At 42.4% G+C, this 12,009-nt stretch overlaps 1 protein-coding gene across 3 annotated transcripts in view; it reads right to left on the reverse strand.

Annotated features, from left to right (window-relative positions):
• Positions 1 to 12,009, reverse strand: part of LOC145337821 (ERC protein 2) — a 731,415-nt gene that overhangs the window by 400,436 nt on the left and 318,970 nt on the right. The gene's annotated exons all lie outside the window — the stretch shown is intronic.

The raw sequence follows: 12,009 nt of genomic DNA on the forward strand, positions 1-12,009 counted from the left end.
GCTGGATAGACTAGGACTTTTTTCTCTGGAGCGTAGGAGGCTGAGGGGTGATCTTATAGAGGTCTATAAAATAATGAGAGGCAGAGATCAGCTAGTCAATATCTTTTGCCAAGGATAGGGGAGTCTAAAACTAGAGGGCATAGGTTTAAGGTGAGAGGGGAGAGATACAAAAGTGTCCAGGGGGCAATTTTTTCACACAGAGGGTGGATTGTGTCTGGAACAAGCTGCCAGTAGTAGTAGTAGAGGCGGGTACAATTTTATCTTTTAAAAAGCATTTAGATAGTTACATGGGTACGATGGGTATGGAGGGATATGGGCCAAATGCAGGCAATTGGGATTAGCTTAGGGGTTTTAAAAAAAAAGGAAGCATGGACAAGTTGGGCCGAAGGGCCTGTTTCCATACTGTAAACCTCTATGACTTTATAACTGGCTGAACTGGCAAGTCGGAGATGTGCACTAGGATATTATCTGGGTCAATGCAGTACTAAAAAAAGCAATCACAAAAAAAAGTAAACAGGTTTTATAGTGTGAATAAGGCCAAAGTCTGTACCAAAGCCTCAGACGGGTTTATTGTAAATACATAATTCAATTCATCGTATTAAGTCACAGAACAATTTTGATTACAGTTATGATATATTTTGTTATTTCCTTTCTTCATTTGAAGTAATTTCCTGGAGCAATTAAATAAATTTAGTTGCGTACTTAAGGCAACCTTTGAACAAAATATATTTTTAGCATCAAGGCATCCAGTGAATTGGGTCAGTGGGTCCATATTTTTTGCATCACCTTTCTGCATGTCATTTCAAGTGTAGACAACAAGAATTAACAATTTACCAACAAAAATGCAAAGCCCATTGATGGAACCTTGTAATCACAAACTGTTTTGCAAGCAGCAACGAAAAATGAGAGTTAGGTATTTTGCAGGGTACAATAGCTAAACACATTGTCAAGAACATTCCACTGTTCTCATACTGTTAAAAGGTCACTTTTCTAAGTTTTCATGTACAATGTATAAAAAAGGAAATAGCAAATGGATTTGTTGGGCCTGTGTCAATGCACCTAGGGATCAGCTGCCAGGTGATGCAGCAAGTAATAAGGTGACTTCTCATCCACTTGTAGTTTTGTTTTCGTTGTGTGGAGGTGCCTGCCTATCATATTTCTCCCCAAATTATAACCTTTTTTCAGACATTCACAGAATTTGACCATCAATGGCAAGACCAGCATTTATTAACCATCTTAAATGACCCTCAGAAAGATGGTGATGAACATCCTTTGCGATACATGTAGTGATGGTTTTTCTACAATGTTGTCAAGGGGGGAGATTCACAGAATCATAAAATAGAATCCCTACAGTGCACAAGGAAGCCATTTGGCCCAGAGTCGGCACTGACCGCAATCCCGCCCAGGCCCTATCCCCATAACTCCATGCATTTACCCTAGCTAGTCCGCCTGACACTAAGGGGCAATTTAGCATGGCCAATCAACCTAGCCCGCACATCTTTAGACTGTGGGAGGACACCGGAGCACCCAAAGGAAACCCATGCAGATGCGGGGAGAACGTGCAAACTCCACATAGGCAGTGACCCAAGCTGGCAATCGAACCCAGGTCCCCAGCGCTGTGAAGCAGTAGTGCTAACCACTGTGCCACCCTGGCAATAAACAAATGGCACCATATTTTCCAGTCTGGATGGTGATACATTGATGTGGAGATGCCGGCGTTGGACTGGGGTAAACACAGTAAGAGGCCTCACAACACCAGGTTAAAGTCCAACAGGTTTCTTTGGTAGCAAACGCCACTTGCTTTCGGAACGCTGCTCCTTCATCAGGTGAGAAGGATTTCAGTTCAGAAACAGGGCATATAAAGACACAAACTCAATTTACAAAATAATCTCTGTTTGTGAACTGAAACCCCACTCACCTGACGAAGGGGCAGCACTCTGAAAGCTAGTGGCTTGTGCCACCAAATAAACCTGTTGGACTTTAACCTGGTGACGTATTCCCACACATCCACAGTTCTTGTTCTCCCATTTGGCAGAAGGGGCAAGTTTGGAATGTGCCGTGGAAAAGGAGTCGACAAGTTGCTGCAGTGCATCCTACAGATTGTATGCACTACAGCCCTAGAGGGCTGCGAGTGGGGGGAATGAATGTTGGACAGAGTGCCAATCAAGTGGGCTGCTTTTCCTGATTGTGATGAGCTTCTTGAATATTCTTGGGAGCTGTACCCATCCAGTCAAGTGGAGATTATTCAATCATAATCCTGACTTGTGCCTTGTAGGTGGTGGACAGGCAACGGGGAGGCACTCACTGCCTAATGCCCTTGGCCTGCTCCTGACCACAGTACTTATGTGACCTATTTAAGTGTCTGGCCAACAATGACCTCCCCTAGAACACTTGATCATCGGGAATTTTCAATAACAATGTCACTGGCCATCAAGGGAAGATCACAGGACTCTCTCTTTTGGAGATAGGTAACAGCTTCCACTTCCCATTGCATCAGGAATTGATGAGAAGCTCCCCTCTATGTGCTGGTCTCTCTGTAAAAGCCCTGAAAAAACTCACACCTTGTTAAACAAAACGTGACTGTGTTTTCAAACAATGGAGTAACTACGTAATTACCACTAAACATGCTAACTGGCCCTGAAAAGTGACAAATGTGGAATGTCAATTTTCTTCACAATAATTAAAAACTCCCCATTTCTGAAAAATCATTGACTGTTAATTTAGCTTCAAATACAGCCAAATATTCAGTGCGCTGCCGGAAAATTTAAACTAAAGTGAAGGATTTTAAGTGCCTCCAACTTCCTGAATTGCGGCCTGAATACTTCTAATAGGAAAACCACACCACAGAGATCACTAGATCTTTGTGGGTAACTTACTTAGAGGTCAGGAGCAAGCATCCTTGTTTAAACATTTAGGGTAATGTTCATCATGGAAGTTCAGGAACCTGTATTCAGCTTAATGCCAAGAATCCACTGTCAAGTCTTGTTGGTAAGCCAATCATATCTTTCAAGCTATCTTTTTAATAAACTTGTTTGCCATTTTTCTCAGAAATTGTACTATTAATGTCCTACATAGGGAATTTAAATGCTTAATAAAAATATATATTCACAATAACATGACTAACTTTATCCCATGAATTCTCTCCTATCCTTTAATCCTCATCTTTATCCTCATCTTTATTGCACTTTGGCGTCTAACAGCTTAGATTTGGACGTGATAATTTGGCGGTGAGTACAGCCTATTGGTTGAACAAGAATCCTTTAATATGAGCATGTCAGCATTCAAATTCCCAGGATATATTGTAGAATGTAGTTAACTAAATATATGACAGAGAGAGAGAGAGAGAGAGAGACAGGCAGGGAAGGTGAGTGAGAGAGATGTGTAAAAATCTATTTCACTTGTTTTTCAAAATTATTTGCTATAAAGCCTACCGGACTGATTTTATTCAGGTACACATTGAACAGAGTTTTTTTTAAACTAAAGAGATTGTGCTTACATGAACTGACAGGAAGAGAAAGAGAAAACAGGAAGCAATATATTAATTACATGGTTGTTGGATCTTTTGTTGGTATCAAATGACAACTGCAGCATAAACCTCAGAAATCATAAACAGAGTATGTGTTTGGGCATATGTAAAAAGGGCCGACAGGGACGGGAGAGTGAGCGACAGACCGGGGAGAGGTCAGCTGACCAGCAGGCAAAGACACATGAGGGGCAAATGGCTGGTGGCACAACAATGAATGGCAGGGCAAGAGGGCGAGTGAGTGGATGCAGGAGGGGTGAGTGAGCGAGCGGCAGGGGCCAGCAGGCAGGGGTGAGCGGGCAGAGTGGGTGTGGAACCAGAGAGCACATGAGCAGGAGCAAGAAAGTATGACTGGGTCAGTGCCAGGAGCACACGAGTAGGAGGTGAGGTCAAGACAGAGCACGAGTGGGTGGTGAAGCGAGGGCGGGCATGGATGAGAGTGAACAGTAGGAGCGAGGTGGCTGGGGGAGAGGCAAGGGGGTGGGCCTGCAAGAGATTGAGCACGGGGGTGGGGGTGGAAGCAACGAGTGAGGGAGAGCCATATGATAGTGACGAGATAATCTCATTTTCTCAGTGCTAATGGAAAGATAAATATCATAGGACATTAGGCACCACTCCTCCTCTTTGAAGTATCACGGGATTTTTTTGGGACCTTAGTTTAACTTTTCATCCAAAAAACTGCACCTCTGATAGTTCAGGGCTTCCTCAGTGCTGCTATCCAGTGGTGTTGCTGGACCCAAGTTACAGGATAACCCTCAGACCTGCTGTTTCCACCCATTATCCTCCATCCTCACCACCCCAACCAGAATCAGGTTTGGTATTTCCTCTTCCCACGACGTGGACAGCAGCAATTCATTAACAGGTCATAACTCATTATAGTCTTTTCCACGTGTTTTGCCAAAACCAAGTCTGACCTTCTCAGCGAAGTCAAGCAAAAGGTCCCTTCCCCACATCTTGCCAAATCCCAGCATCTTCAACACAGTGCTGCTAATACTGGACTCTAGTGCCACCAAAATCCAGGCCAAATACCCAGTGCTACCAAGCATGTTCCTTGGGCTAACGAGGAAGACTGCCTTCAGGACAGCTAAGCCCAAAATCACCCACTCCCATTCTGGGAAATACTAAACATTCCACTCCAACTGGTATATAGAGCATATCATCTGATTGTATATTGTTAACTTTCAATCTAGTAAGGGATAAAAATTAGAGATAAATTATCCCACTTTTCTTTTAAATATAATGCCATATTTTCTGACAACTTTTACCATCAGGGCAACACATCATAGCACACCACTACTGGCAGATGTATATAATTAATGAATTATAAGCTTTTCAGAGCCAGTTTCCATTATGCAGGTGGGTATAGGAATGTAAGTTACAAATATATAAAAGACAGAATATTGAACTTTAAAATCAGGACTGAGTTATGACTGCATATTTTGGTGTAATAATCTGTGCGCTTTAACTCAACTTCACCTGAACAGTATTTCGTTTGATTCCCTATGCACGAAACTTCAAGAGATTGAGACTCAGGGCAGCATGGTGTCACAGAGCTACTGCCTCACAGCGCCAGGGTCATGGGTTCAATTCCAGTCTCAGGTGACTGTTTGTGTGGAGCTTGCACTTTCTCCCAGTGCCTGCATGGGTTTCCTCCCACAGTCCAAATATGTATGGGGTAGGTTGACTGGCCGTGCTAAATTGACCCTTAGTGTCAGGGCAATTAGGACTGTACATATGTGGAGTTGCGGGGATGGGACTTCGGTGGGATTGTTGTTGGTACAGACTTGATAGGCCAAATGGCCTCCTTCTGCACTATAGATCTTATGATTTGTGGACATAAAACAAATGCCGCTCATTTACCAATAAACAACTTACATCTACAAGGCACCATTAACACAGTAACAAATCCCACAGTGCTTCAAAAGAGAATTCAAACAAAATCTGAAGCTCTAATTGAAGTCCAAAATCAAGATACTGTTTAGCAGTTGGTTAACTGATTTTAAAACGTCTGATTTTTGGAATATTTAAGATGGCGCGGTGGCACAATGATTAACACTGCTGCCTCACAGCACCAGTGACCCGGGTTCAATCCCAGCCTCGGGTCACTAACTTTGTGGAGTTTGCACATTCTCCCCATGTCTGCTCTGGTTTCCTCCGACAGTCCAAAGATGTGCGGGTTGAGTTGACTGACCATACTGAATTGATCCTAGTGTCAGGGAGATTAGCAGGGTAAATATGTGGGAGTACGGGAATAGGACCTGGGCCAGATTGTGGTTGATGCAGACCTGATGGTGCCTCCTTGTGCACAGTACGGTTTCTGTGATTCTATGACTTGAACTATCACTGTTAAGGTTAAATAATTGCATGTAGAGTCTTTTGCTAAGGCAGTTGAAAGACCACCAGCGATACAGAGACATGCTAACTGAAGAGGTACTTGTCTCCCCCTGTTGCAGTCATAGATTTAAGTTACAGCATTCCCAGACATTCAGATCTGCTTTTCACATACATATTGCATTTTATTAGTTTATAACCTTGCCTGCCAGCTGAATTGCCTCAGAGAGGTAGAGGGCTTCATCTGAGGGAGGGGAAGGGAAGGGAGATCTGTCACCTCGGGTCTTGCCTGCAGCAAGCGCACTTTAACAGCCAAAGCGAGAGGATAGTTTTGATGAAAGCTGCAGACAAGTATGTAACCCTTTCCCGCAACTGCAAAATGGAAGAGACCAGGGAAGGGACATGGCTGAAGGGGACTGTGGGTGAAAAGTAAATTAAAAAAACTTTAAAAATGGATCATCTGAACCACATTTAAAAGCAGTCTGAAGAAAAGGCTGTGATAACGTTCAATGACAAAAAGTACATATTTTGAATGCTTGCAATAATTTTTCAAAACAAAACAGGCGATGAATTAGGTTGAAGAACCAAGTTGAGTTCTGAATTGTTGATTCAGAAACTTTTAAATCTGCCACCTTGTGGTATAATCAGGCTACTACATATATAGTGACAACAAATTTTTCTTCCCATTGAAGAATTTCCACAATGAAAGTAACTACAGTAAGTTAGCACTGAAGCAAACATCCTCACTACATAATTCAACGATATATCGCTGCACAAAATGGATAAGTTTCTTATAGATGCAAAGCCTATCACAATAAATTATTGTCATGACTGAACTCCTACGTTGGCTTAGGGCCAGCACCTGCTGAGTATGTCACACTTGCACACACAAGCCCAAAACAAACAGAGATCTACAAATCATTTCTCTGCGACCCATCATAACACATACAGGTATGTTTACATGCCGAGCTTGTGCAAAAAAAAGGCTAAAGCGGTGCCAAAGGAACATGACTGCACAGGTGAGATTCCTAACCAGCCAGATATATTGCAATGGATCTATGATACCAGAGGTATAAAATTATAAAGAGCGGTTGTAAATTCTGACAGAGAATATAAAATCCAAAAGGTCTCTTCGTTTGGAAGGAGGGAGAGATGAATCAGAAACTGCCATGCAACTTCAAAAGTTAAATCTACGGCCTACATTTATAAGCTCCATCATTTGGAACTGATCAACATATTTTCAACATTTGCTTACTTGAACATTACTAGGCACCACTCACTTACAGTGCTAAGATTATAACGATATTGGATATTTGGTTTTAACAGCTGTTCTATTAGAATATACCTGCTTTTTTGTTTTGTAAGCATTAATGTTTACACTAAAATATTTTCAAATAAATACCACAGTGGATTTTGGATGAGTTCTTATTTAACAAAAATGCATGCTTTGCAAACCACAACACTTCAAATGTCCATTCAACACTTCCCGCAGATTCAACTATATTAATTGCAGCCCTGCTTTTTCATTGAAAAAAGACACAGGGCAAGATTTTGAAAAGATTTTAAACATGAACTAACTTTTAATATTATTTTTACACTGTATAAAACTCAAGTCAACTCAAAACATTCTTTCACATTACCTGTTCCTTCAATAAACAGAACATGCTAATCTTTTGTTGTTTTAGTGACTGGATACTAAATGCTTTCCAAGTACTCTGGGAATTACAGTAAGTCTTAGCTGTAAACAGGCTGCATTGCCATATGCCAAGATTTTGCACTCAACTACATCTTGCCTGTCCAGGTGAGCTAAAAAATATGTAAATGGGGAGGGAGGGAGGATAACAAATTTTGAAAGCACACTTCAAACTTTTGCCATAGAGCTTTGCTCTCAGTACTGGCATACACACTATCTTTCTTTTAAAATTTCTATCATACTCTGTGTTATGCATGATAGTTGGTGTGTGTTATTTTGGGACAGTGTCCCTTTAAGAGGCAAATTACATGAGCAATGGGTGACATCATCAGTTGGGTTCAGAGCTTTAAGTTCACTCTTGTATTCAGCTTGTGGAGTGCACAGCTACTGAATAAACCTCCCTGTTGAGTTACAGCAAACCATAAGTTTCTATATTCTTTGGTTCTGATTGCAGCCAAGTTGCCCAGTACAGAATACTCTATACAAGCTTACAAGGTCCATCTTAATAAAAGATATTTGGCAGTGCTTTATGCTAGATGGTTTCAGTTCCTTTTCAAACCAGATTCCAAGCAGAAGTTGGAGAATTTAAGTATTTTGCTCTAAACAAACTCTCAGCCCAGAATTCAAAAGTCAAATCTATAAATTGGCAGCTTGAGAAATATTTTCCTATAAGACTATACAATCTTTTACATGGCTTATATCTCAAACATTTCAGTGACTTGAGTTATTCCATACTGAATGAGTGAAAGTTGTATGTTGTACAAATGAGCTGAATGTAAGGCATGAGGCAAGAATGATGGCCTTTGACATTATTTGTCCAGAGGAGCAATTTTTTTCACACAGTGTGGAGTGTGTGTGGAACAAGCTGCCAGAGGTAGTAGTAGAGGCGGGTACAATTTTGTCTTTTAAAAAGCATTTAGACAGTTACATGGGTAAGATGGGAATAGAGGAATATGGACCAAATTGGGATTAGCTTAGGGATTTAAAAAAGAGGGCGGCATGGACAAGTGGGGCCAAAGGGCCTGTAAACTTCTATCACTCTAAGAGGATCTTTGAGTGAGTTTGGCATCAAGTAGCACTCTGACCAGCTTCTGTAGCCACAATATTTATGTGGGCCAGCCACATAATTCCTGTGGCTACAAGAGTAGGTCACAGGCTGGGAATTCTGCGACGTGTGACTCACCTCATGATTTCCCCAAGTCTTTACATCACTTACAAGGCAGCAGTGTGATGGAACACTCTCCACTTGCCCGGATGACTGCAATTCCAACAAAACTCGAGGAGCTCAACACCATCCAGGACAAAGCAACCTGCTTGATTGGTGCCCCATCCACCGCCTTAAACATTCACTGCTTCCACCAACAGCACACCGTGGACAAGATGCTCTGCAACAACTCATCAAGCCTCCTTCAACAGCACCATCCAAACACACAATCTCTCCCACCTGGAAGGATAGGGGCATCAACCACCATCTGCAAGTTCCCCTCCAAGCCACACACCATTCTGACTAGGAGCAATATTGCTATTCATTCACTGTCAGTGGGTCAAATCCCTGGAACTCCCTCATAGCAGAACTATGGGTATACCTGCACCACATGAAGTATAGTGGTTCAGGGCAGCGGTTCACCAATGTAAAGTCTTCATGGTGCTGATATAACAATGTCAGATCACATGATTGATAACCAAGCGACTGGGAAAGAGAGGTCCAAGTGTGTAAATACTTGCTGTAAATAAAGAGTAATTGGTTTGAGAAACTACATTCTCAAGCAACACAATTTGGGAGAATAGACAATCCCTAAAACTCCCACCTAGAACGCAACCACACAACAAAATAACAAACACCTTTTCAAGGGCAATTAGAGATTTGGAACAAATGCTGGTCAAGGCAGCAATGCCCACATCTGTGAATTTTTTAAAAAAGTTTAATGCCCTCACATGAGTATTTGTAACTTCAAATGTCAAACCCCATCAATTACACAGCTAGCCTCAGACACTGCTGAATGTGCCATATCCCCCACCAGCCACTTACCTGCAATCTCGACCAATCATGACTCTTACCTAACATTCGCCTTACCCTCATACATTTGGTACTGTCACAAACCTCACACTTACATTTATCATCTTTCATAAACTGCCAGCTATTTAAAAACAGTCGAATCATTTAACCACAATGTGCAGCACATCCCCTGCTCTCTTGCGGTGCACTGTGGCACCTAACCGAGGAAGATGCATCTCAGTGGCTGAGACCTTGACCAGTGGCAGACTAAGTCTATTGCAGATGATTATATCCTCAAACGTAATCCTCCTCTTTACATTCCACAATGTCTTTTAAGTTACAAAATGCATTTGGTTTAAGCATTGCTGGTTTCCATGACCATCCATCCATCCCACCCACCCCCCAAACACAACCCCACCCTCACTATACCTCAACCTTAACACTTTTTTTTTATCCTTTGGGTGTCTGAGGACTGTCAGCTGGACAGATAGTGTTTGACGAACAATAGACAGAGAGGAGGAAGACATTGCAGAAGAAACAGTTACTCAGTCTCACATTTGCTGCTTAGATACTGGCACTTCACATCGTTTAGAGGAGAGCAGAGAGATAGGATCAGCAAGTGGCAAGACACCAGACACAAATGGCCCGCAGCCAGGGGAAGGATAGCATTGTGCCAGTTCACCACAGAGTGAGGTCACATATGGGTTCTACTGCACAGACTTGAGCAAAGACTGAAGGCTGAGATGATGCATAATGAAATTCTTGGCACACAGGCTGGTCTGTCAGAAGCCCGCAGTCAATGTGAAGGAGCATGGAGGCAGCAGCACTAAACTGGCACAGAGTTTTGCACACTCAGCTTGCGTTTTGCCAGGGCCACTCACCTCCTAAGCTTATTACAGCCTTGGTTCAAACACGGACAAACGAGCTGAATTCCAAAGGTGAAGCGAGGGTAACAGCCCTTGACATTAAGGGATAATTTGACTGTGTGGCATCAAGGAGACCTAGCAAAAAAACATTTTTAAACTAAAACTTTAAACGATTGCGCAATGTCAGCAGCAGGGCTTGAAGCAGTCCATATCCAAATGCAGCAAGATGTGAATCATATTCAGTCTTGGGTTGGTAAGTAGTAACTAACATTCCTGCCAGTGCCAGATAATGATGATCTTCAGTAAGAGAGGATCCAACACTATAAGAGCAGGCCAAATGCTGAGAATTCTGTAGTGAGTAACATACAAAAAGAAAACAGTACAGCACAAGAACTGACCCTTCAGCCTGCCAAGTCTGCAACCGATCATGATGTCTGCCTAAACTAAAACCATATGCATTTACCGAGCCCGCATCCTTCCATTTCCATCCTTTTCATCTATTTGTCTAGTTGTCCCTTAAATGCCTAACTATTGTACCTAATCCCACCACACTCTGGGCTGCGTGTTCCAGACATTCACCACCTCTGTGTAAAAAATATTTGCCTCGCACATCATCTCTAAAATCATCTTCCCCCAAGCATCTTAAACCTATGTCTCCTGGTACTTGACTTTCCTACCCCAGAAAGCAGCATCTAACTATCCACTCTGTCCATGCCACTCATAATCTTGTAAGTCTCTATCAGGTCACCCCTCAACCTCCATTGTTCCTGTGAGGACAAACTAAGTTGATCCAACTTCTCCTCATAGCTAACACCCTCCAGACGAGGTAACATCCTTCTGTATCCTCTCCAGAGTATCCACATCCTTCCAGTAGCATGGTGACCAGAATTGTTCACAATATTTTAAATGAGGCCTAAGTAAGGTTCTGTACAGCTGCAACACAACCTGCCAATTTTTATACTCAATGTCTCAATTGGTGAAAGCAAGCATGTTATATGCCTTCTTGACTACCTTATCCACCTGTGATGCCACTTTCAGTGATTGGTGGACATGTACGCCCAGATCTCTCTGCCTTTCAATACTCCTAAGGGTTCTACCATTTACAGCACAATTCCTACATGCATTGTACCTTCCAAAATGCATTACTTCACACTTGTCTGGATTCAATTTCATCTGCCACTTCTCTGTCCAAGTCTCCAACTGGTCTATGTCTTGCTGTGCCCTCTGGCAATCCTCTTCACTATCCGCAACTCCACCAATTTCTGTGTTGTCTGCGAACTTACTAATCAGACCAGCTACATTTTCCTCCAAGTCATTTATATATACACTATGAACAACAAAGATCCCAAAACTGATCCCTGTGGAACACTACTAGTCACAACCTTCCATTCAGAAAAGCACCCCTCTACTGCTACCCTCTGTTTTCTATGGCCATGCCAGCTCTGTATCCATTTTGCCAACTCTCCTCTGAGCCCATGTGACTTCACCTTTCATACCAGTCTACCATGGGGTACCTTGTCAAAGGCTTTATTGGAAGTCCATGTATACAACATCCACTGCCTTTCCCTCATCTATCACCTTCTTCACTTCCTCATAAAAC

This window comes from Carcharhinus amblyrhynchos, chromosome 3 (genome assembly GCF_965287045.1).
Source record: "Carcharhinus amblyrhynchos chromosome 3, sCarAmb.v2.hapA, whole genome shotgun sequence".
NCBI classification, from domain to species: Eukaryota; Metazoa; Chordata; class Chondrichthyes; order Carcharhiniformes; family Carcharhinidae; genus Carcharhinus; species Carcharhinus amblyrhynchos.